At 44.6% G+C, this 25,422-nt stretch overlaps 1 protein-coding gene across 1 annotated transcript in view; it reads right to left on the reverse strand.

The window, feature by feature from the left end:
* The window catches only part of ERC2 (ELKS/RAB6-interacting/CAST family member 2), a 1,040,188-nt gene extending 1,037,478 nt beyond the window's left edge, over positions 1 to 2,710 (reverse strand). The window contains exon 1 of the mRNA XM_088472750.1: positions 2,655 to 2,710. The gene's annotated coding sequence lies outside the window, so the exon portion shown is untranslated. The remainder of the gene's footprint in view (positions 1 to 2,654) is intronic.
* Positions 2,711 to 25,422: the final 22,712 nt, after the last annotated feature.

Here is a 25,422-nt window from a genome sequence, read left to right on the forward strand (position 1 = left end):
TCTGATCCAGAATGCTTAAAAACAGGTAGAGTGATGACCTGTCACCAAATGTAAGGGGTTATTGTATATACATTACCTGGAGACCACTGGAGTAGGGAATGCTCTGCACTTAGATCTGACTACTCGGCACAGCACGGAATAGCAGATAAGAACAATTTGGTCACTATTGCCTGTGGTCAAATTGCATAATACTCTGGTTGATCAGCGGTCATACTCAACACGGTTGCCAGCCTTCAGCTTGTATCTTGAATTGTGCCCATGTAAATGTGACCATCGTACCTTGTGAGGGAATCTGATCAATTCCGGCATGGCAGAAAATCAGTCCAATTACCCTCTAGTTCAGGAGTGGACAGCTACACAGCAATCTGTGGAGCAATATATTCGGATGAGCAGTGCCCCCATTGGCCAAATGGTCATGGAAAATAATAGCCTAGTCTGACTTATCAATCAATAAACTTTCTAACAAAGCATCACTCATATGTGGGAGTACCCTTGTTGTCTTCAACATACACAAAACTTGTATTGTTACGTTGTTATTATTATTATGGTCTGTCCTCGTATTTGTGCTATGTAGATTAATCTGAATATATTACAGGTGACAGATCTTATTTTAAAAGTTCTAGTTTATGAAATTGTATGTATAATTTATGTTATATAGTTTATTTGCCCACAAAATCTATTCCAACATATGACTCCTGTGATGCTGATAACCATCCCTCAAAGAGACAGTAGGTAAGTGTTTCTTATTACAAAGACAATATATTGTCTACATTATGGAACTGGAGAACGATTCAGAAAAGAGCTGACTGTGACCATTACAAATTTGTTTTTGTTTTTTGTTTTTTATTCACTAAAATAAAATGTGCCTTTGAAAAGTAGAAATACAACACAGATTTTTCTGGCTGACTGACAATTTTGCAATACTGACTGGCCATGATGAAAAAGCATTTTGATGCTGAAAAACCCCTTAGAAGAAGCAGCTGTAATCATCGGCCTAATTTGTTGGATTGCAGAAAGAATGAATTCATGACAGTACGGTATCATTGGAGGTTCTGAAGCAGCTGAGGTCACCCAATCCACATTACTCTCACAGATGCAGGAATAACTTCCCAGCGGATCAGTCAGAAATCATTCACTCTGTCTGCTGATTGGCTTATCTTCCAGGCATTTAGCTCAGGATGTTCAGTAGAGCTTTTCCTGACCAACTGACTGGGGCCGGAACAACACCACCCAAATATACTGACGGCCCCATTACTCACAGGGAACCAGAAAACAGCACAAACTCCCAATTATAAATGTTAGAGATAGAGCTCTACTCAAAACAACTCAAGGAGCTTTAGATTGTAGGGAAGACAGACTTTCCACACTCCACTGGTGCTAAATAGAATTAAGTGGGTACAGATATTTCATTACAATGGACAATTTGGTAGACAGACATTGTACCCCCATAATACTACAGCTGATCATAAAGAAAAAGAAAAAAGAGGAAGATCACTTGATAAATTGTGCAAACCACTGCAATACTGCTATTATCATATGTATCAAAAAGAACCTAAACAAAACGCCAACATAATTCTGCAATTTAGGCTTAGAATGTACATAGATGAAAAAAAAAAAGCCTGGCATCCCACAAAATGCCCACAACCCAATATTACCATGTACAACCCAAACAGAAATACTCTAGCAGTATGTGCACTGTTCTTACAGCTAAACAATTATGACCATTAGTATCAGTAACGATGACACCCCAGTCTGCGTACACATTTCCCCATAGCCGTGACAAGTGGGCACACAAGGCAACATTATACATTTTGCAGTTATATAGCGCTAGCTCAGAAACATTAAGACAGGTAAAAAAAACAAATGCCACACATGCAGACATAATGAGACAGGAGAGAAAACTGCACAGAACCGAGAGAGAGAGAAAACACAGAGGGAGTAAGTAAGAGACATAAAAGATATACAGAATGGGGGAGACTCAGTAACTTTAATCATCTCAAATCAGTGCCGGGCATTACAGAGATTTACTAACCCCATCTCTAATTACATATATATTGTACATGCATGTATACAGCTAGGAGTATACAGTGAATTATGTGTGGTTGTATAATGTATTTATGTAGATTGTGTGAAAATCATGATCATATAAGGAACATGTGGTGGTTACGGTGTGCTGCATACACTAGGTATGTACATGTGACCGTGGATAAGGTGCAATCATAGCTTATGTACAAATGTGCATGGAAGACAAGTGTATGAGGAACAATATAGATTTATACTACACATGTTTGGGGTTTCGCTATGATGCTGATGAGTAAGGTATAAAATGATTTGAACATATAGGATTTATATTTAACGTTGGTGAGCATTCATACCATGAAACACAGCCTAAATAAGCTTTATAATTGCTCATACACGATATAAATATAACCCATAATAATGTAGCCCTGAGGTTTGCATGCAGATATTATATGCTTATGCAAATGATTGACATGCATGATATGGGTATGTATTTGGGGAGAGATTGGCAATGAGATGTGCAGTGATAGCATGCACTTGTCCCGGGAAATTGTCCTGCCTCCTGGTGCTGAGTCTGTATATTATAAGAATATTATGGTGAGGATGGAGGACAGCCGCCCCAGCAGCCTGCTCACCTCTCCCAGGGTGATGGGATCCCAGCCTGTGTCTGCTACTCCTTGGTTTCAGGTTCCCCGGGACCATGTCTGAGGCGGGCGGGGGCTATGATCGGGGAGGAGGTCAGCGATTGTACCCTTGTCTTCCTCCTCCTTACACCGTCTCCCCAAGCCGGGAGCTGACAGCCCCCATGACTCAACACTCCCAGCATGCTCCGGGGCCTTTCCCACCATCTGACCGCTAGAGGGCAGCAGGGGGCGGCAGAGATAGACACTCATCAGCTATTCTATACAGTCTCTATATAATGTATGCTACAGATATACAGTATATATATATATATATATATATATATATATATATATATATACACACACACATGCAGGAGCTATATTCTACAGTCACTAAGTAAGTGCAGTGCAGTACAGTAAGTGCAGTGTACAGTATGTGAAACAATCTCCTAAATCAGCTTCACCAGCTCTTCTTCCATCTCCAAGCATTATAGTGCTCATATATGTATGGTCATGGAAGCACAGAAATGCCCCCCTTACTACTAGTCACTCATCACTTCCCAGAGAAATCTCATAATATTAATGGTAATTGTTTAAAAAAATAAAAAAAAAAATAGGGACAATTCCTGGAATAGGGCTTAAACCTCCCTAGAGATTAGGGAGAAGTGACACTTATGACATGCAAGGAATAATAACTGTATAAATCACTAATATTTGTATGAGTGTTATCAGTTCTATGTTAATGAGGAACACTTCTGAACAGGAGTATACAATATAAGGGACGCCATATTTTATATTATTATGGCTAATAAAAGTTATCTCAGAATGCCATGACAGATAGAAAAACATTTTTATTTTTGGGGGGGAGGGGAAGGGGGAGGGGTTATTAAACCTTGGAGAGAGATAATGTGGAGAGTGGAAAAGTACCAACGAATCAGCTCCTGTCTTTCAAACACAGCCGGTTAAATGGCAGTTAGAAGCTGATTGGTTGATATTTTCTCTGTCTCCAAGGTTTGATACATCTCCCCCTCAGTCTGAAGGTTTGTGCCTTTATATGGTTACTGACAGTGTGCTCTGGTCCAGCACCCCCTGGTGTATGTGACCTCATGATGTCACACAGGGGAGCGGCGGAGGGGGGTGTCTCTCCAGGCAGACCTCAAGGTAGAATAATGTTGCGGGTGCTCACAGGGTAGCGACCGTGCTGCCACTTCGGCCTTGCATCCGGGGCGAACGGCACCAGTTTCAAACCCCTTGTTATGGCCAATTAGAAAGTGATTCAGTTATTGGAGATATGCATTCATGATGTATTTCTGCACACATCCACAGTCATTATGGTAGGCCAACGGTATGCAGTCAGGTCGAAATGCTGACCGCTGGCTTCCAGACTGTGCAATCCCGACAGGGGACTAATGATAGGCATCAAAACGCCGGGAGCCCGAGGGTTAGGTTACTTAGTTTACTTATCTATCGGGATCTTCACTGCTGCCGGTCTTCCGGTGTTGGGATTTGAATATAGGTCCGGCGGTCATTCATACCGATCCCAATAGCAATATTAACATTTTCAATTTCATTAAGGAAAGTGTCACACTGGCGCCTTTGTCCCTGCATAATGCAGTGTATAGTAACATATTACATTCAATGGGAAACAGTATCTGTTTTATAACAGAAATTACTAATTAAATATCACCGCAAAACAAAAATGTAAGTATTTTTAATTGCAGGATATACAGGGAAGTAATAGGATTCAAACCCGATTCATTTTATGTCCTTTTTTTTTCACATAATAAATGCATAAAACCTGATACAGTTCACCTAGGGGGCTCGCCTACTGCCATAAGAGGTGTGATAAGACTCGCAGAGCAGAATATATTAAAGATTATCAACTCTGCCATCAATGGTTTTTAACCACTGGATAGAAATGATCGATTTATGGTTTAGTTCTGTGCATGCGCAGATGGCACTAACCGCAGCCGGCACTAAACATTAGGGGCTTCCCATCAAATTTTATTATCGGTGGATCTCTATCGATAGTGAAAACACTCACCTTCACTTTCAGGCCTCCAATAGTTGCAATGCTAACCATCAAAGGTCAATGGACAAACTGTTCTTCTTAGCAGAACTCTTGGACCTGCACACTGAAGTTTAATTGTCTGTTTAAGGGGAGATGTAGTGGGCATCCAGGTGGTCAGTATGCCGGCGGACAGAATCCAGGTTCTGGAATCCTGACAGCAGTCTGAATCCTGAATACCGACTGCTGACACCCTGGCGGTGTCTTGACTCAAACTCAGTCCTCAAAGACCCCACATCAGGTGGTTTTCCCCTATATCTGGGGTATAATTGGGGGCTCCCCACACCACATCAGATGGCTTTTGTCTCCATCAAGACTCGGACTCCGAGCCTCATGCTAATTGCACTATACAGGTCACTATCTTATCTGTGACCAATGCATAGCTGTATATACCAGAAAAAAAGGATGTTTTGGGGGGGATATCCTACCAATTTAGTAAATAGGTCTAAAAGAAATAAATTCACATATTCTATATTAGTGTTTTTGTGCGGATAGATAGATAGAAAGATAGATAGATAGATAGATAGATAGATAGATAGATAGATAGATAGATAGATAGATATGCACCATATTTATTTTTATTTTTAGGGGGGGGACACTGGTAATAGGGTTAGGTTTAGCGTTAGACTGCGGGAGCGGAGGGAGACAGTGGGAAGGAGAGAACCATTGACACAAACAGTGATGAACATCTCATCGAGGAAGATTTTGATGCAAAATGTAAGCTGTGCTGCATATAATTCTTACATGGACTAACCAAACAGTCTAAAAAAAATTTGTTTATTGTAAATATAGCACGATGAAGTACAAAAATAATGTATTTAAAAGTACTGTGGTTAAAAATAATGCATAAACTGAATACATTGACTCAGGCCTAATCCTTGATCCGAAGCTCTAAATCCTGCAGTTCTGAATTAACGAACAGTAATAGTATAGGCTGGGTAAAGGGCCAGTTTAACAAACACGCCCAGAAATACCTATTTTTGTATTTGTATAGCCTGTTTAAAAAAAACAAAAACACACAAGCTGAGTGACAAACAGATTTACCACCTATGTGGTGTTTGTATGTTCTCTACATGCTTGTGTAGGTTCCTTGGGGTGCTTGTGTGTGTGCCTATGTGGTAAGGGCAGAATATAGACTGTAAGTTCCACTAGGCCACTGACAGATGTGAATGATTCAATTAACCTCTTCAAAGGACTTTGTGATATATTTGCACTGTATAAATAACTGTTAATATATAAATACAGATACCATTGCTGATAATTAAAAAAAAAATACAACTTATCAACATTTTCTCTCAGGAGGTTTTCAAATCGCATTGTACACAACAGGAGCCTGGTCACGCCAATAACGGCACAGCTTCCTTTCCTGCCAGTTGTGAGATTTGTGCTGGCTTGCAGGATGACGAGACATATGGCTGAAATGAAGGACTGCCACGCCTACAATGGGGCTATTTGGAGGTAAGAAAAGCACCTAAAAAAATCTTTACATTAGCTGTTGATATGGCCAAAAGTACTTATGACATTGAGCTTATGGGATTCTAGAGCCAGTGTGATGTAAGCAGGTTGCTTTATGGCATCACAGAGGGTTTCCCAGAAACACATACATCATGTTCCTATCAGTACATGGGCTGTTCTCTCTCATTATAACTGATGACTAGTCAAAGCTGACCAGAACAGAAGTGTCTTCATCCATGCATATAAACGGGATATAGGAGAAACTCTTCAGCTGTAATACACACAATATAAAAACATCTTTAGTTATGTGTTTTTAGCTCAGGTATCTGATTAATGTGCAGTTGTGTGTATGTAACAGGTCTGCTTTCATTAATTACTTCACATATTTGTTCCTGCTAAATATATATAACACTCACATTCTGAAAGCTTAATTACAACCTTCTTAAATGGCCCACCCTTTTAAAATGTATAAATTGTATCCTCTGCCTGCACCAACAAGGCAAGACTGATACCCCTTTCAGATCGCAATGCCGGGTCGCTCCCAGGATTTTGTTCATGCGTCCATGCCGGGTGCGACCTGGCTGAGAATCCTTTCAGGCTGGTGGCCCGAGCAGGCTTATTGCTGGGCCGCTGATGTTACCTCCATAACGTGCCAGGCCATGATCTCATCACAAAGCATCGGTGTTTCCTATGCTGTGAATGGGTCCCAGGTCGCATTAACCTGGGTTACCTGTTCACACAGCATCACGAGCCGGGTTGAACCTGTATTCAACCCTCCTCGTTACCAGGGTTGAAATTCCGGGTCGCTCAACCAGGCCCTTTCACACAGCACAGTAACCCGGCTTATGTGAAAGGGGTATTATAGAGCTGAGGGTAACATGCAACGTACACATACAAATTACAGATTACAACATAACCATATCAAACACCACCAATAAATGATATCATGATGGAATGTTACTTTTTTGGGCTTTCTCCTGGCTGAGTGCACAGATTTAATAACTGAGCAGTTGTAGATTAATACAATCTGGCAGTACATCAAATCCATGACTTTAACAATTTTATTACAACAACAAATATCGTAATTTCAGGAAGTGATTGACAAAATTATTTACTGGTCTACTTCAGAGGGACTTTACACATTTCATCAGGTGTTAATGAGAAGGTGTCAAGATAAGTACATCTCAACTTTGAAAATCTAATAAAATTGACCTGTGTAAATTGTGACTGCCGTAAAGCGTTGCACCCAATGTCCCTTTTCAATTTGGATTGAGAACAATTCCGTTATTTAGCTGTTTGTGAGCGCGCTATGAAAAGGAAGTACCGGGCTCGTTTTCCAAGGCTTAATAACCATAAACATAACATGAACAGCACAGTCTGCCACTGAGCATCCAATGACTCACAATATCACACATCATTTGCTTTATCTACACTCATGGAAATATTTGACAGCTGTCAGAATATATTGGAGGGAAGGCAAATCGCAAATGCAATAAGTTTGGAGAAAAACACAAACAAGTATAATGCAGAGATTGCTTTCCCAGTGGTTCTATGCTCAACTTTCATGGCCCTGATTATTACTATGTAAACAGAGCATTGTACATTTAATGCTCTTAACAATGGTCAATACATGGCTTTCCACAATTACACCACTTTCATCCATTCATTTTTTTCTTTGTGGTTATAATAAACGTTGTTTATTTGAATTGAATTTCCCTTGGGCATGACCTGCATCTAGTCTGTATTGTATCCAGTGCAGAGAGCTGAACTATATACAAAGGATATTTATTTTCACTTTATAATATATCTTCTTACCCCTTCGCAACTGAGTGTTTTTCGATGTTTGCTCTTGTCATATTCCAACATCAATATAGCTAATTTTGTTATGTGGTATTTACACAAATTATACCTTGTTGTTCTTTTTTTTGTTTGTTTGTTTGTTTTTAGCACACAATGCATTTACAGAAAATAGCGTCTTTTTGCTCCATCTAATATTTAAAATATAACGTAATAAAACTGGGCAAAAATAGTTGTTTTTTTATCTGAAATTTCAAGAAAGTGAAAGATTAGTGAATGTGATTTTGGGACTTATTCATCATCACTTATTTTTCCCAAAAGCATGTGAAAATTAAAATGTTCACATACTTTTGTAAAAACTAAGTGTGAGGGTTATTCATCAAGTTCCGAAAAAGCATTTTTTTCGGAACTTGATGGTGTTACTGAACGCCAGTTTCAGATGGCGTTCAGCCACCAATAACCTTCACAGGCTGTTGTTTACACGGCAGTCTGTGAAGATTTACAAGGCAGCCACAGCTGTTCAGATCCCTCCCTGCTGTGTCTGCACTGCAAAGCCCCAGAGCTGAGAGCTCCAGGGCTCTGCAGACAAGTGACCCGGACTCACCGACCGAACACAGGAGAGCTGGGGAGGGAGAAGATCCGTCGGCTCCAGATAGGACTCTCGCACTCGCGGGGGGATGGGAGAGAAGGGGTCCGGATTGGACACCCGCGTTGAGGGGGCTGGTCATCAGACACCTGCAAGGGGTCTAGGGGGTGACGCATTGGACACCCATGGGGGGGCGCACTGGTCTCTGACGGCCACGAAGGCAGCTTTACAAGGATGGGGGGGTGACAGACAGGGTTAGTTGGAGTCGTGAGGGCAGGCAGATAGGCGGGGTTAGTTGGAGCCGGGAGGGCAGGTAGATAGGCAGGGTTAGTTGGAGCCGGGAGGGCAAGCAGATAGGCGGCGTTAGTTGGAGCCGGGAGGGCAGGCAGATAGGCGGGGTTAATTGGAGCCGGGAGGGCAGGCAGATAGGCGGGGTTAGTTGGAGCCGGGAGGGCAGGCAGATAGACGGGGTTAGTTGGAGCAGGAAGGGCAGGCGGATAGGCGGGGTTAGTTGGAGCCGGGAGGGCAGGCAGATAGGCGGGGTTAGTTGGAGCCGGGAGGGCAGGCAGATAGGTGGGGCTAGTTGGAGCCGGAAGGGCAGGCAGATAGGCGGGGTTAGTTGGAGCCGGGAGGGCAGGTAGATAGGCGGGGTTAGTTGGAGCCGGGAGGGCAGGCAGATAGGCGGCGTTAGTTGGAGCCGGGAGGGCAGGCAGATAGGCGGGGTTAGTTGGAGCAGGAAGAGCAGGCAGATAGGCGGGGCTAGTTGGAGCCGGAAGGGCAGGCAGCTAGGCAGGGTTAGTTGGAGCAGGAAGGGCAGGCGGATAGGGGGGTTAGTTGGAGCAGGAAGAGCAGGCAGATAGGCGGGGTTAGTTGGAGTCGGGAGGGCAGGCAGATAGGCGGGGCTAGTTGGAGCCGGAAGGGCAGGCAGCTAGGCGGGGTTAGTTGGAGCAGGAAGGGCAGGCGGATAGGTGGGGTTAGTTGGAGCAGGAAGAGCAGGCAGATAGGCGGGGTTAGTTGGAGCAGGAAGGGCAGGCGGATAGGCGGGGTTAGTTGGAGCCGGAAGGGCAGGCAGCTAGGCGGGGTTAGTTGGAGCAGGAAGGGCAGGCGGATAGGTGGGGCTAGTTGGAGCAGGAAGAGCAGGCAGATAGGAGACAGGCAGTGAAAAGTTTCTCACTTACGATAAACTGCTTCATAGAAACGGCAGTTTTTCGAAAGTGTTAGAATAGGGCAGGAGACATGATGAATGATGATGAATGCCTCCTAAACTGTGTTTGAACTGGCAGCGAGTTCAAACCGTAATTATCACAAGTGATAATGATGTTTTGATGAATAGGCCCCTTTGTTTTAATTATACACATCACAAAGAGATACTTTGTCGTTCCTGCTATGGCATTAATATCCCTATCTTATATTGCAACCAGAAGGATTCTGGGCCTGATTCCGATACTGTATGTACGCAATGCTGATTGTTTGCCATTATATGCGCGTCAGCCGAACTGCACACGCAAATCGTTTTTTTTTTTTTCTGCGATTACGCCCACACAGAGGATCCATTCGCAAAGTGAGTGACAGGTAGTCAGCATTTGGGGGAGGTAACCGGGGATTGGCTAGGCAAACGTAGACATGTCAGACCATTTTAACACCTTTTAATGGGCGTGCATAAATTAGCCATTGCGTGCGATCTCCTTCGCTGCATGAGAGCTCTCTGCGTGTCAAGAGAGCCGCAGTGTTTGTGGCTGGTCAGACTTGTCTTACATGCTGCATGGCTGCCCGATCTGCATCAATTGGACCAATGTTTATGTTGTTGTACATCGTCAGACGGTTACGGGAAGGCAGCAGTGGGCGTCCCTATGCACGGCTGTGCTTTGGAAGACATATTTTAACAACTGTGATCTGTAAGAGAATGCAGTTGCGCTTGCATTAGCGTATAGCTCTAAATCGGGGCCCTCTGTGTGTAGAACAAGAAAATCTGCACTTGAATATGATGATGCTTTTTTTTTAGGAATAATAAGTAGAGTTGAGTGGTTAATTTTCGTCTCCGATCTTCCAGCCAAGTTCGAACCTCAGAACGAGGCAAAATGTCATCTTTCACAGACATCTCGGCACTTGGCGGGAAGATCCGAGCCAAAACCGAACCGCTCATCTCTAATAATAAAGTAGCCCAACAGCTAACTGTCTTTATCAATCCTTTTTCTCTGATACTATTCAATTGAGAAGACACCCCATTGCCTCTCTTTTCTTCCTGTTTTCTTTTCTTACCTTCCTATTGTCACAGCCAGGGTATTTCAGCATTGGACTAGGCGGGTGTTACCTGTGAGGTCGTTGTGGCACGGGCTGTCTGGTGGCGGAGCTGGTGTCTGGCGGGGGGCTTTGGCTGTGCGCGTTGTTGTGCGGGCCTGTTGTCACTCTGCGCTGGTAAGCCCTGGCAGCGTCTCCGTTCCCTTTAGCATGGGCGCCTCCATTTTGCCTTCTGGCCATGTGATGCTGCTGGCCAATCCTGGTGAGTCACATGTTCCCTCCGGCAAGTAACAGCACGGCATGGGGTATTTAGGAAGGTTCAGTGCCTTCCTTCTTTGCCAGTGCAACGTGTATCCAGGCCCGCCAAGAGCCATGGCAGGCCCGGGTAACATGGGGTGTGGCCTAATCGCGGGAGACGCTGAGACCTGTCACCCGGAGCAAATCCATGGGGGCACGATCAGTGTGATCGCTCCCCCCCACAGGCATAGGAGACTGCTGTGGCTGCTGCTCAGCAGCCACGAGCAGTCTCCCACTGCAGCTCACTGCTGTGTGCTGGGCTGCTGTGTTAGAGGGGGCGCTGGACTACCCCGCTTCCTCCACCACCCACGCCCATACCTGAGTGCCTGAGCCTGCTGACATCCTGCTCATTTGCCTTAGTTCACTACCTGCATATCTGGCTTATTATTTTCCTGCATCACTACCTGCATACCTGGTTGATTATTCCAGTCTCTCTACCTGCACACCTGGACAGTTCTAATTGTTTCTACTTGGACATTAACCCATTACTCCCACCACAGAACTCTTGTGCACATTTATATATATCTGGACTTTTATTTACTGCCATATTTTATGTCTACTCAAGCACGTATTAAAGAACCTAGTTTTATATTCAAACCCGCTTCTGTGATCGCTCCTGCTACCACCCCGGGTCCACAAACAACCCAGAACATAACACCTATCCTCTCTGACTCTCTATCTCTTCTTTGACAGTCTGCCACACTGTCGTATGCAAGGGTTCTCACTTCTGCCTTGTTATTCTTAAAATTTGGATCACTTTTGAGTTTTTGTTAGATATGGCCTCTTAACTGCTATGTGTATTTGCTCTGATTTTTACGCATTTGTTTGTTTTGGCTGATATATATTGCTGTGATCTGCTTAATACAATGGGATCTATTTATTAACATTATATTTACTAAAATAAAGTGAAAAAGGGTGTTTTCACACCCTTGTCACATTATTTTAGTTTCACCTAAAGTTACTACAGGGCAATTGGAGTAGAATTCGTAAAATTCTACTTCAACCCCTAAGTATCACTTATTTTTAGTAAGCAGATCGCATTTCCCATAATTGTAATGGGAAATGTGATCTGTCCAAAGTTACGAAAAATAAAATGTGAAAAAATACCGGGGAAGCCCTGTGATAATAATGCCACCTGGAAGTAGCGTTAGCCAGGGTCTTCCTCGGTTACCGGACTCCTGCTCCGCTCTAATGGGGATAGCAGAGCCCGGAGCCAGCCCCAGTGATCAGCTGTGTGGTCTAAACAGACCACACGCTGATTCACTGTAAAAAAAAAAAAAAAACCTTACCTGACTCCAGGGACTAGAGATCGGGGCTCCGGTGATGTCCTCCCTCCGGTCAGCTGGTCTCCAATGCTGCACTGCGGCCCGGTCATCACCTGATAGGGTCCCAGTGCAGTATGGGATGTCAGCTGACCGGAGGACATGGAGGACATCACCGGAGCCCCGATCATGCAGGTAAGTGTAATTAAGGGAGAGGGGGTCGCGGAAGGGGGGTCCACGATCACGGGTGTGGGGCTTAGTGATGGGGCGGGGCTTAGCGAAGGGGGGTAGCAGCGGCAGCCGGTTGGCGCATGCGCGGGGCACTTGCGAAAATACTGTGATTAGTGTGCAGAGGGGGTTTGTAGGGACAGAGCTTTATCGCAAGCTCTGTGCCTGATAGGGATTTGTAGTAAATCCCTGTGATATTGCCTGAATTCGCAATGCGAATTCACTCGGTAATATCACACTACAATCTGCATTACCAATGAAGATTGTAGTAAATAGAGCCCATAGAATAAAAAAAATTAAATAAATTAAGTAGCCCCTCAAGGCATACTTACCGCATTAAGGGGGAGATGTAGCAAACCTTGGAGAGAGATAAAGTGGAGAAGTTGCCCATACCAACTAGTCATCTTCTGTAATTTTACAGCCCATTTTGACATAAAGTGGTGAGATCTGGGGTTTAGATCCCCCTCCATCTGTGGATTTTTCTTTTTGTGTGTGTGTATTGTTTAAAGTAATTGTCAGAGGACAAAAACTACTAAAAGCACTTAGTATAGATATAGATAGCAATCTAAGGCTGGGATATACTAAACGGAAACTGCAATAAATCCCTATGTTCACAGCATTTTCCATATGTACTATTGGGTGGCTGATGGGGCTTCCGACGAGGAAGGTAATGCCTTTTGCTGGCATTACCCTTTAGAAGCCTATGGGCTTCTACGGCATCACGCTGGAATGAGAGATCCCTCCCAGCATGCCCCGCAGCTGCCGCGTCACTCTGTGCCTGCGCATGTGGACCCCCGGGTCATACATATGTGGTTAGTACATATGCGATCAGTAGGGATGTGATGTCTGGCAGTACATCCGCCCTAAAGCTGGGTACATGCTAAACAATGTGTGTACCCAGCAATCCGACGGGCGACCCCCCCCCCCCCGCCGACAGGCCGACATATTGGGCAGCTGGTACACATTAGACGATCCAGTGCTCGAACTCCCGATATGCCGGCCTCTGCTGCATCCCACTGTATGGGGTCGTCAGCCGCATTGTCAGATTGAGTTGCATGTAGGGCCGACCTGACAATGCGGCTGGCGACCCCACGGGAGCGTGCACCGCCCAACATAATGGGTACACACTGCACAATTTGAACGATTTGTCGTTCCAATCTGTCTAATTGTCCAAAATATTGTCTAGTGTGTACCCAGCTTTGAGCTCCAGACTGATATGATCCATCCTTCGCACTCCCATTTCACCCTCACAGGTACAGCTGAGTTACTCAGGGAGAACGGTATTGTCTATGAGTAGGCTTCTCCTTGATGACGGCCTTTGTGAAGTGAGCTGGGGGGCGGGGTTGATCTCTGAGTTTATGACTGTTCCAGAAAGGGATAGTGTGCTAAAAGTTAAGAAAGTATAATTTTCGTCATTTGGAAGTTTCCTCCCCAGGTTGGAGCTGGTTGGATCCCACCCACCTCTAATGACATTCCATTTTCAGTGAGTGGTGAGTATAATGGATGTTATAATGTTAACTGGGGTGCATGTTGTGGATGTCATAAAACACAGGGGCACTATAATGTGGCGTAATCTGAATTTGGGCACTAGTGTGGCATAATATGAACTTATGAACTAGGGGCACTTGCATATTGTCTACTGGCAGCACTACATTGTGGCATATTGTGAACTGGAGGCACTACATTGTAGTATAAGATGAACTGGGGCCACAGTGTGGTGTAATGTGAAATACGGTACTACTTTGGGGCACAAAATGAACTAGGGCACTATTTATGGGGCATAAAACGAACAAATGCTGTGGAGAGTGTTGTCTCTCTAGAAGCATTAGGGTGGGGGCCCCTTCAAAATGTTGCTATGGGGCCCAGAACATTCTAGCTATGCCCCTGGGGATGGTTTACGGAAATCATATGTTTCCTTAGTACAGGATAATATTATCATATGCAATAATGACTAAGTGATTATATTTTTGAAGAAGGGACTCCCCTCTATCAGACGACTCTACCCATACATGTGTATATACCCGATCACAGGTGGTTACCAAACAATAAAACTAAGGGACCCCACTAGTTGAAAGATGGGACCCCAGTGAGGAGCAGGTATGTGTATTTTTTTTTGGGGGGGGGGACCCTTTGGTGCAGACAATGAACAGAACTCGTCATCCGCAGTTGTGAAACATATATGGAGTATGTCCCGCTCTTTGTCTGCAGCAAAGAGGTAAGAATTCACCACCCCACCACAGACACCTCAGTGCCTGCTAGGGACAAGATGGACTGAGGCCCCATCCCCATTTACATGCACTGAAGCAGGAAACAGTGAAAGCTGATGGATAAGGAGCAGCCACAACAGGCTGCAAGCCCCCTTTTCATGATAAGACATGACCAGACTCCCTTCCCTGGACCTTGTCTATTACTGTGGGTGACACCCAATCTGGGATCCCATTATCAGTGTGGGACTCCTGTTGGAGCTCATCTTGATGAGGCCTTCTACCAGCACGCTCCGCATCTTCCATCATGCTACTTGCGATGGTGGTCATTATAAGCTCAACCACATAAGCACCATCTGGCGCTGAAGATAGGACAATCCCAGTCCATCTGTAGAGGCCATGTCTGCTGTCTTATTGCTGACAGTTGATGGGGGTGAGAGAGCAAATAAGGGGAAATAATAGATGCATGGGGGGGAAGAGACAGCGAAAGTAAAAAAGCAAAAAGACGGAGGGAGAGAAAAACAGGGAGAGTGGTTGAAATATGAGGAGGGAGACAGAGACACAGGGGTAGGAAGGAGGCGGGGGGGAGAAAAGAGAGGGGCAGAGAGAGATGGGGGAAGAGGGAGGGAAAGTGGGGGGAAGATAGAGGTAAAAACACATGCAATACCAGGCACTATACTGTAGCTAGTGACCTGACAAATAACAGGTCCAAAATACAGGTATAACATCTAAAAGCAAACTAAAGAAAAGAGAAAAACGCAGTGCACAAGTATAGCATAATATTAAAATAATAAATTAAGCAACTGCAGAGGTGTTGCACAGTTTGTGAAAAGACTCGAAATGTTGCTTGACATTACAAATAAATCTTGGAGTTTATGCAAATTAATTGTTTAGAGTGCTATTCTTTTAGCATCTAATATTACATTTACTGTAGTTCTGGCATGCAAGCTGCAATTGGGAGTGCTCACTACTTTAAGCATAGATAGATAGATAGATAGATAGATAGATAGATAGATAGATAGATAGATGGATATTAGATAGATAAATAGATAGATATGAGATAGATAGATAGATAGATAGATAAACATAGAAACATAGAATTTGACGGCAGATAAGAACCACTTGGCCCATCTAGTCTGCCCCATTTTTAAACATTTTATTACTTCAACCCTTGTTGATTCTTACTTCTTCTGAAGGATATCCTTATGTCTATCCCATGCATGTTTAAATTGGGAAGCAATCGGGAAGCTGACTGCCTATATACCGGCAGCCGGCTTCCCGACTGTCTTATCCCGGCATGGGTGAAATGCCGGGTGTCTAGATGTAGACGCCCGCATTTCCCCGACGCCGGGAGACCGGCGCCTGGCATCACGATTGTAGTGATGCCGGGCACCGCGAGCAGACAGCCGCGGGGGGGAGGGTTAGGTTTAGGGCTCCCGGGGGGGACTTAGGGTTAGGCACCCCCCCTGGAGGGTTAGGGTTAGGCTAGGGGGAGGGTGGGTTAGGGTTAGGCATCCCCGGGGGGGACTTAGGGTTAGGTACCCCCCCGGGGGACTTAGGTTTAGGTAGCGGGGAAGGGGGTGGTTAGGGTTAGGCACTTAGAGGGGGGGGATTAGAGTTAGGCACTTGGGGGGAAGTTAGGGTTAGGCACCCCTAAGGAGGGTTAGGGTTAGGGGGGTTAGGTTAGGTTAGTGGATACTTACCTATCCACGATCGGGATTTCCAGCGCTGTCGGGCTTCCGCTGCGTCGCACTCTGCTCCTGTCGGGCTGCCGCTGACGGGTATATCATACCCATTCCGTTTAAATTGCTCTACTGTCTTAGCCTCTACCACTCCTGATGGGTGGCTATTCCACTTGTCCACTACCCTTTCTGTGAAGTACCTTTTCCTCAAATTTCCTCTGAACCTACCACCCTCCAGTTTTACAACATGTCCTCTTGTTCTAATACTTCTCTTTCTTTGAAGAATGTCTCCTTCCTTTACCTTGTTAAAACCCTTTATATATTTGAACGTTTCTATCATGTCCCCCCTATCCCTTCTCTGCTCCAAACTATACATATTAAGATCCTTTAGTCTTTCCTGGTACGTTTTGTGGTATAGACCTTGCACCATTTTAGTTGCCCTTCTTTGTACAGTCTCTAATGTATTAATATCCTTCTGGAGATATGGCCTCCAGAATTGAACACTGATTCCTCTCCCTATGCAACCAAGCATCTGACCTGCCTTCCTCATTGCTTTGTTACAATGTTTGCTTGCCTTTAAGTCACCTGAAATAGTGACTCCTAGATACCTTTCCTCTTTAGTAGTTTCCAGTATAGTGCCATTAATACTATATTTAGCCTTTGGATTTTTGAGACCCAAGTGCATGATCTTGCATTTTTTGGCATTAAACTGTAGTTGCCACGTTCTTGACCATTCCTCTAGTCTACCTAGATCATCAATCATTTGTTTTACCCCTCCTGGTGTGTCTACCCTGTTGCATACCTTTGTGTCATCTGCAGAAGGCATAGTTTCCCTTGAATACCATTTGCAATGTCACAAATAAAGATATTAAAAAGCACTGGTCCAAGAACAGATCCCTGAGGCACTCCACTGGTAACATTTCCCTCTTGAGACTGCACTCCGTTTACTACAACTCTCTGTTTCCTATCCTGCAGCCATGATCTTATCCATTCAACCATCTTTGTATCCAATCCCATGCTTTCCAGTTTATTTAACAGTCTGCGATGTGGAGCAGTGTCAAAAGGGAAGCAATCGGGAAGCCGACTGCCTAAATACCGGCAGCCGGCTTCCCGACTGTTATTTCCTGGCAAGGGTGAAATGCCGGGTGTCTAGATGTAGACATTCCAATCGTAGTGATGCCGGGCGCCGCGAGCGGACAGCCGCGGGGGGGACTTAGGGTTAGGCACCCCCCCGGGAGGGTTAGGGCTAGGCTAGGGGGAGGGAGGGTTAGGGTTAGGCACCCCCGGGGGGGACTTAGGGTTAGGCACCCCCCGGGGGACTTAGGTTTAGGCAGCGGGGAAGAGGTTGGTTAGGGGGTTTAGGTTAGGTTAGTACATACTTACCTATCCACGATCGGGATTTCCAGCGCTGTCGGGCTTCCGCTGCTTCTAACTCTGCTCTTGTCGGGCTGCCACTGACAGGAATCGAACCCATACCCATTCCGTGTCAAAAGCCTTACTAAAGTCTAGATAAGCTATATATATGGCGCCCCCTTTATCTATTTCCTTAGTCACCCAGTCAAAAAAGTCAATAAGATTTGTTTGACATGATCTCCCCCCAGTAAATCCATGCTGTTTGGGATCCTGCAAATTGTTGGATTTGAGATAATCTACAACTCTTTCTTTTAAGAGTGTTTCCATCAATTTCCCAACTACTGATGTAAGGCTCACTGGTCAGTAGTTGCTTGCCTCTTCCTGGCTTCCACTTTTGTGCAGTGGGACAAAGATAGATAGATAGATAGATAGATAGATAGATAGATAGATAGATATGAGATAGATAGATATGAGATAGCTAGATAGATAGATAGATAGATAGATAGATAGATATGAGCTAGACAGACAGACAGATAGATAGATAGATAGATAGATAGATAGATAGATATGAGATGTATAGATAGATATGAGACAGACAGATAGATAGATAGATAGATAGATAGATAGATAGATAGATAGATAGATAGATATGAGATAGACAGATAGATAGATAGACAGATAGATAGATAGATAGATAGATAGATAGATAGATAGATAGAGTACCATAGTTTCCATCAAATATGGGGAAATGTAATAGCCTGCAAGATACAGATGAGATCCCAGCAATCTGCCCATTTTTTTAAAGCCTTCATAATTTAAAAGGCAAAACCAACCTGGTTGTGCCTTTTAAATAATTGCACCTTTAAAAAATGAACCTGAATGGTTTATTTTTAAGTCTCAATTCACTATGGATGATAAAATGTTTCAGAAGAGATAAGTACTTATTAGGTGTACACTAAATACAAGACCATGAGAATACCATGAGATGTAGTTAATAGACTGGCGGACGCGATGCCACCGGTCTAAATCCCGATTATATATGCCCAACACGGGATTTACGATAGGTGTCGAAATACAGACGCCTATCTTAATCCCAACGCCGGAAGCCCAACCCCCACCATCCCGATCGTCAAAAGCTAGGTAAGTATACTACTTAGCCCGGGGATGGGGGGGGGTTTACATTTAGGGACCCCGAGGGGAATTAAGGTTAGGCAACCCCTGGGGTAGTTTAGGGTTAGGCTAGGGGAAGGGGGGGTTAGGGTTAGGTGCAACTAGGGGGAGGTTAGGGTTAGGGTGTGGGAAGGAGGGGTTAGGTTTAAGTTTTAGGGTTAGGCACCACTAAGGGATGTTTAGGGGGGGGAATTGTTAGGGTACTTACCAGCCAGCTTCGGGATGTCCTCCTGTCGTGCTGCCGTAGTCGGGATTTGAACCAGCGGCTAAACAGCCATTGGTATTTCAATCCCATTCTGAATACCACATTGGCCCTGATGGTGGGCGTAATGCCGATGTTTGCACAGTTGTCTGATGTTTTTTTGTACTGCGCATGTGTCCGAGTCGCACAGCGTCTGCTACACGATGGTTACTGTAGGGGGTTGTAGAATTCATTTTGTCACAGAGAGAGGCAATTCCTGGGAAACAAATAGGGTTGTGGCTAGTCAGACGTGGGCGTTTCGCAGGCTTGTCGAAGTTAGCAACTGAGGCATTCTTCGCAGTTGCACTGACACCAGCGTCCATGTTCCGACGATCATTATGATCAGCCACAGGGCTGCTCTAATGTCCGGTGGTGCGACCGATGTTTGTCCTATGGTGCAGCTTTATACGCAAAACGGCAACTTAGAGCTGCAGCCAGTGGGCGTCTCTGTATAAATCCCATTGGCTTGTGCATCAGAATAAAGACGCGGTCACGCTACATAAAAAGACGTAATTGTGGCTGCATTAGGCCCATTATCACTAATGCTGCAGAATATCTATTCCCAAAACTGACAAGAAACCATTTTTCTACTTTTCATGCCTAAAATGAAGCAAGTAAAATAATTCTATGGTAAAGTGATAGAGGATGATGATCTGCAATAGTGATCTGTGGGATCCCGGAGGTCATCATGGCATAGATAGATGCATTGTGTACTTCCGTTAGTATAACTAAACTTTCTATTCAGACAGATGAAGACATAAATAAATTGCCTGATCTGGCATTCTGTGAAGGACCCGTGCCAAAGCTGTCATCTCTGGAGCCAGCAAAGCTGCTTCTGTCTGTAAACCCTCTTCATTTTTATGCACACATGGACAAGGAGACAAGGGAAACATTCCCGGTATGCCAATATTACTGGATGGTAATGGCCAGAACTTGTTGAGCTTCTGTGTTCACCCACATCTTCTGTAAGGAATAGGCACAACTTTTGGGGCAGTGAAAATTATTTTGTCTCTTTGTGACATATCTTGTGCAAATTTCAATATTTTAATATTGATTATTAAAATGATTGTAATTCATATATATATACATGGCAGAACTACAGTGGGTGCAGTGCGTGCGCTAGCTATGGGTTACAGAAGTGGCGCACGTGTTGGCTCTGCAGAGTGGGTGGCTCTGGAGTCTAGAGAGGCATCATTGGGTCCCTACCCAAATTTTGCTCTGGGTCATGGCCTTTCCATGTGTTTAACCACCCCCCAGTGTTATTGGCTGACATCAGCAGTTTTGAGAGCTTATATTCTTATGGAAAAGGGATAGGCTGGACCAACAAGAGTGGTGGTAGGTGGGAGAATATAAGCTTTAATGAAGCAGAGGATTTTTAAGGAGCTTATAAAGTTTTGGAGATGGGGAGATATTGATTGGGCAAGGGAGGGGGGAGTGCCTTTCAAATATGGGTGTTTGGAAATAAAATAAAAAATTAAGAACATTTTTATTTTTTAGACAAGCATGTATCAAAATGAATTAAGTGGGTAGCCCTAAAGTCATAGTAGGTAGGATTTTGAAGCAATATGTTTACTTTTTACAGCATTTGCACTACTAACTGGGCCCATAATGGCCGAGAAGAGTATTTGCAAAGATGTACTTTGGAAACTGAGAAGTGGGCATACACCTACAGTATGTATTGCAAGGTGGATGAATAGGGTGCATTTGCATACACACAATTGACACTTGGGGGCCCATCTATCAATAAGACCCTCCCCCTCGCAAAGGCCGCCACGGATGTCTGGTCAGTAGACCACGCATGTGCTGGAGTCCCGGCACAGAAGTGAAAAGACCGCTGACGCGGTTACGTCACTCCAGGTACATCGCAGGGACAGGATCCTTTCGGAACGCCAGTGCCTGCATGTGCTTTTTGTTAAATCCCAGCGCTATGATCGCATCCTGCAATGTGATAATGGGCGCTAATATCGCGCCCAGATCACATTGCAAATGCAATCATTAATAGGTGGGCACCTTAGAGAGTCCAGAAGCCTGAACAGTGTATTCATCAGAGAAATACTAAATATAAATCCAGTTATATTTTTCCTTTTAGTCCTGGGTATGTCGTCTTATCCATGAGCTAGCTTTTCCACTAAGTAATCAGTAACCTGATTATGTTAAATTAGGAGCGTGGATTGCTAAATCACATTGATGACCCAGTTATTGGGTTTTGTAAAGTGCTTTTTGAAATCCATGAAGAGTCATTGGTAGCCGTGTGCTTATTAAACGGAAACGTATCGCAGAGAGGACTGATGTTTTCCGAACATGTCTTTATGAAATGGTTTTACCGATTCATGTGGTGCAGCTATCTAATCAATTATACTCTAAAAGGTGTATTATGATCCTCAGAGATAGAGATGTCCTGTATGCAAAAGATCAAGTGCGGCTGAGCCTAACAAGCCATTACTCCAGCCCACAGCGTTCATTATACAAGAGGTTATTGAATTGCTCTTTATGGAATCAAATGCTACAGTCATTAGATGTCATGACAGTGCAGGATGCATAGCCTGTGTTCTCTGCATTAATGACGTGCATTAATGCCACTTGTGTGGCATTGTTATCCGCCCAGTGGCATGGGCTTTCTGAGAATGTGTTTCTCTTTGTTGTTCCATTCAAAGAGATACAATTATACAGTGATAAATGGAGAATACAGCTGCAGAGATGAGATATATGACATGCAAACACAAAATGCACACACTGGGCTGTTTGCTTTACTAGGGCAGGAGGAGTTATGTGTGTGAAACAAGGGCTGGATGACCGCTTTTAGTATATCTAGCTGTTTAATTGCCATTAAAAAGAAGAATGGTGTTTTGCTCTTGAACAAATCTATGTCTATTTAAAGCTTACCTATTAATCACTCACCTTTATATGGAGCATTTTTATCACAATCCGCATTTTCAATGAGGATGTGATACATATTTTAGGCCTAAATTCGCAGACTGAAACTGTTTACACAAATGTAGTGTTATGCTCTTGACAAGACACGGGCTCCGACAAGAGCCCATCCCGGTGAAGAGCTAAAAGCAGAAACATAGCTTACACCAGAGCTGGAACTGGACTTTTCAGTGCCCCGGGCCAGAAAAAGCATTAGTGCCCCCCCCCCCTAATTTTCAAATAAGGACATAAGATGCACGCTCAAAAAAGGGGTGTGGCCTCAATGCATGGGGAAGTGGCATGACAAATCTGATTTTTCCCATACGATGATGGAGTGTCAGGAACTCCGTTTACGGGTCCCGATACAGAGCCCAGCCAGCAGGGTTACTAACCACCGGGCTCCGCTTTGTGGTCCCGGGCAGCTGCCGGTCATCTGCGCGGCAACGCTCCAGCCGCAGGGCGCAGGTTCTCCTCTCCACACTGAACTAGATTAAAATACAACATGGTGTTCAACCCATACTGCAATAAATAGTGGGGGTCAGCGCTACACCTGATGAATATTAAACCAAAGGGAATCAAATGATTTATGTTATAACTCTATTTATTAGAATACACATATAAAGGGTCACAGTGCCCCTGTAAAACAATAGGAGGAAATGGGGTGAGTGGGTGGAAATGGGGATGCCTATTAGAGTATAAATATATGCCAATACTGAATGTAAATAAGTGCTGGCATGATTACGCGGGGTGTATAAGTTGTGTCTGGCGGGGCGGCGTCCCGTGTCCCCCAGGTGCACAGACTTACCCTCGGCGTCCTTTGACGGTCACCTCCAGGTGACCGTGGTCCTCTTCTACGTCCTCGTCACGGGTCCTGGTCTCCTGGTCTTCCGCTCCGCTATTCCTGACCGCGTGGTGATATTCGCGTGCTGTCTGGGATGCAGAGACCGCACCGGTGCCCTGCGAGACTTCCCGGTAGCTGTGCTCTCGCGAGATAGCACAGTTCTCCGGGCTCAAACAGGTATGACGCGGTGGCTCAACTCGGCGCCGCGAGGAGACTTAGGAGGTGGGATGCAGCAATGTAGGTTGTGGAGATGGTAGGTCTGTAGTGTCTCCAACGCGTATCGGCTATTGAGCCTTCCTCAATCCCTGCCGGTATTTAGGCAGTCGGCTTCCCGATTGCTACACGTGTGGTGACACTCCTACACTTAAAGGGTCCACTGGCTGCTTAGCGCATGTGTTTATATTCACAAATTGTTTTTCATTATACATGCACAAAGCGATCGCACGCCAAGACATAGTAGGCGTGCTTATGCCTTGCCGTGCGATCGCCTGCCTTGCTGGGTGTGTGCCGGACTTGCATACACTGGGTGAGAGCGTAGGCATCTAGTGAGCGTGTCTGAATCGAGCCCACAGTGTCAGAGCAGCAGCCGGAGCTGGAGGAGGGACAAGAGAGTGACGGAGCGAGCCGAGAATCCCTGCCCAGCTGACACAGGTAAGTGTAACCCGCTGTACACCACCTCAGAGTGGCGTATAGTAGCACCATCAAATTCCAAATATACAGAATTTTCGGAATGTGATGAAAAGCATAATCTCCATTTCCCCATATTAATGTATAGGGAGTGTGGAAATGAACGCAGGCGGACTTAACCAGGAGATGTCTCCTGTGCTAAGTGTCTTCATGAATACGAAAATAACGGTATTAAGGAAAATGGACTTAAAAACTTTATTTTAGTGTTGATGAATAGGCCCCTTAGTTATCTAAGTATCACATTATCCGTTGGTTTACTATAAATAATCCTCTTTATAGTAGCAGAAGAAGAAATATTTCCCTATTTCAGGTGTCATAATATTTCAAGACATATGTTTCACCTTATGCTAAAATAGCTGTTATTATATAATAAAAACTATATATCGCCGTATCTAATTTGGCATGAATTGATATTTATTTGTTTGGTTTGCCTATGTCTCTAGTGTGGAACTTTTTTCGTTTTGCCACATTTGGAGTACTATCTTCATCAATCTTTTAGAATATATTAATAAAGATTATAACGTTTAATATAAAAAAAAAACATACCAAACTTACATAATTTCTAAATGTGCACCCCCCTCGCATGGAGTTCTACCTAATTACCCCCTCCTCTAAGAGTTTCTTTGTTTTTTTGCACTCTGGCAAAAACTACCTTTTTGTGTACTATGGAGCTGATTCAGACCCGGTCGCTAAGGCGCGATCGCTCGCTTCCAAAAGGGGCCGGGTATGCAAATTCCGCGATTGCACTGTGTAGTGTATGGACACCCTCAATGTCTTAGCGAGCGACGGCACTGAACGCTCGCTGGTGGATAAAGACGCCCCCTTTCCTCGCAGCACACGTCATCTCCAGGAAGTGTATGAATAATCGGTAACATCGAGAGCCATCGTAGCTGCTCGGAGCCCTTGAGGTAGCCTTACCCCGCCGCAAGCAGTGCGATCAGTGCTGGCTGAAATACATGCAGGTGACATATACAATGACGCTGCTTTGCTAATTATGCACTCCCTTTAAACTGCGTTTTGGCGGCCTGACACGCCTGTGTCCGCAACACCACTCCCCCATTTACAAGCACCTTCCCCTGCTACCACCCACAAACAGCGCTATCTGTCACTCAAAGTAGCGGGCAGTCTGTGTACTACGAGCGGACTATTCCCCATCGCTGTGACTGGCTTGCGCACGCACACTGCGAATTATACGCATGCGCACTGAGCAACAATTGCCCGGCAGCGAGCGATCGCCCCTTAGCGAACGGGTCTGAATCAGGTCCTATATACGATAAACACAGGAGAGCACCACTAACATACAGAAATATACCTGGATGAAACCTATTAATCTAAACAATTGTTGGTAATTATTAAATTAATTTCTAGATAATTTCAATATACTTTTATGGTGGAGGTTATACCTGACCCATGTCTTGTGCGAAATCCACCAGGGACATGGAATCAGGGTAGGCAGGGGAGTCAGAGCCTCCCCTGTCATACTCCCCCCCTATTACACTCCCTGTCATGCTCCAGAATTTTGATATAAAAACCGTGATTTTATACGTGTGCCTCCCCAGCCATTGACCTCACCGCACATCACTGGAATCCACCTACCCCTATTTTACCTTGAAAAAAACAGCTTACCAACACATCTTATCCAATTGGAATAAATTACCTCTTATGGGTGAAATGCAGGCTCTGTCACTGGGCACAGTAATGAAATGCATAGCTACCGATATTTAATATTCTTTCAAGAGAAAACTTGTGTTTGTGCAGGTC

This window comes from Taudactylus pleione, unplaced genomic scaffold (genome assembly GCF_031769625.1).
Source record: "Taudactylus pleione unplaced genomic scaffold, aTauple2 ptg000128l, whole genome shotgun sequence".
Taxonomy (NCBI): domain Eukaryota; kingdom Metazoa; phylum Chordata; class Amphibia; order Anura; family Myobatrachidae; genus Taudactylus; species Taudactylus pleione.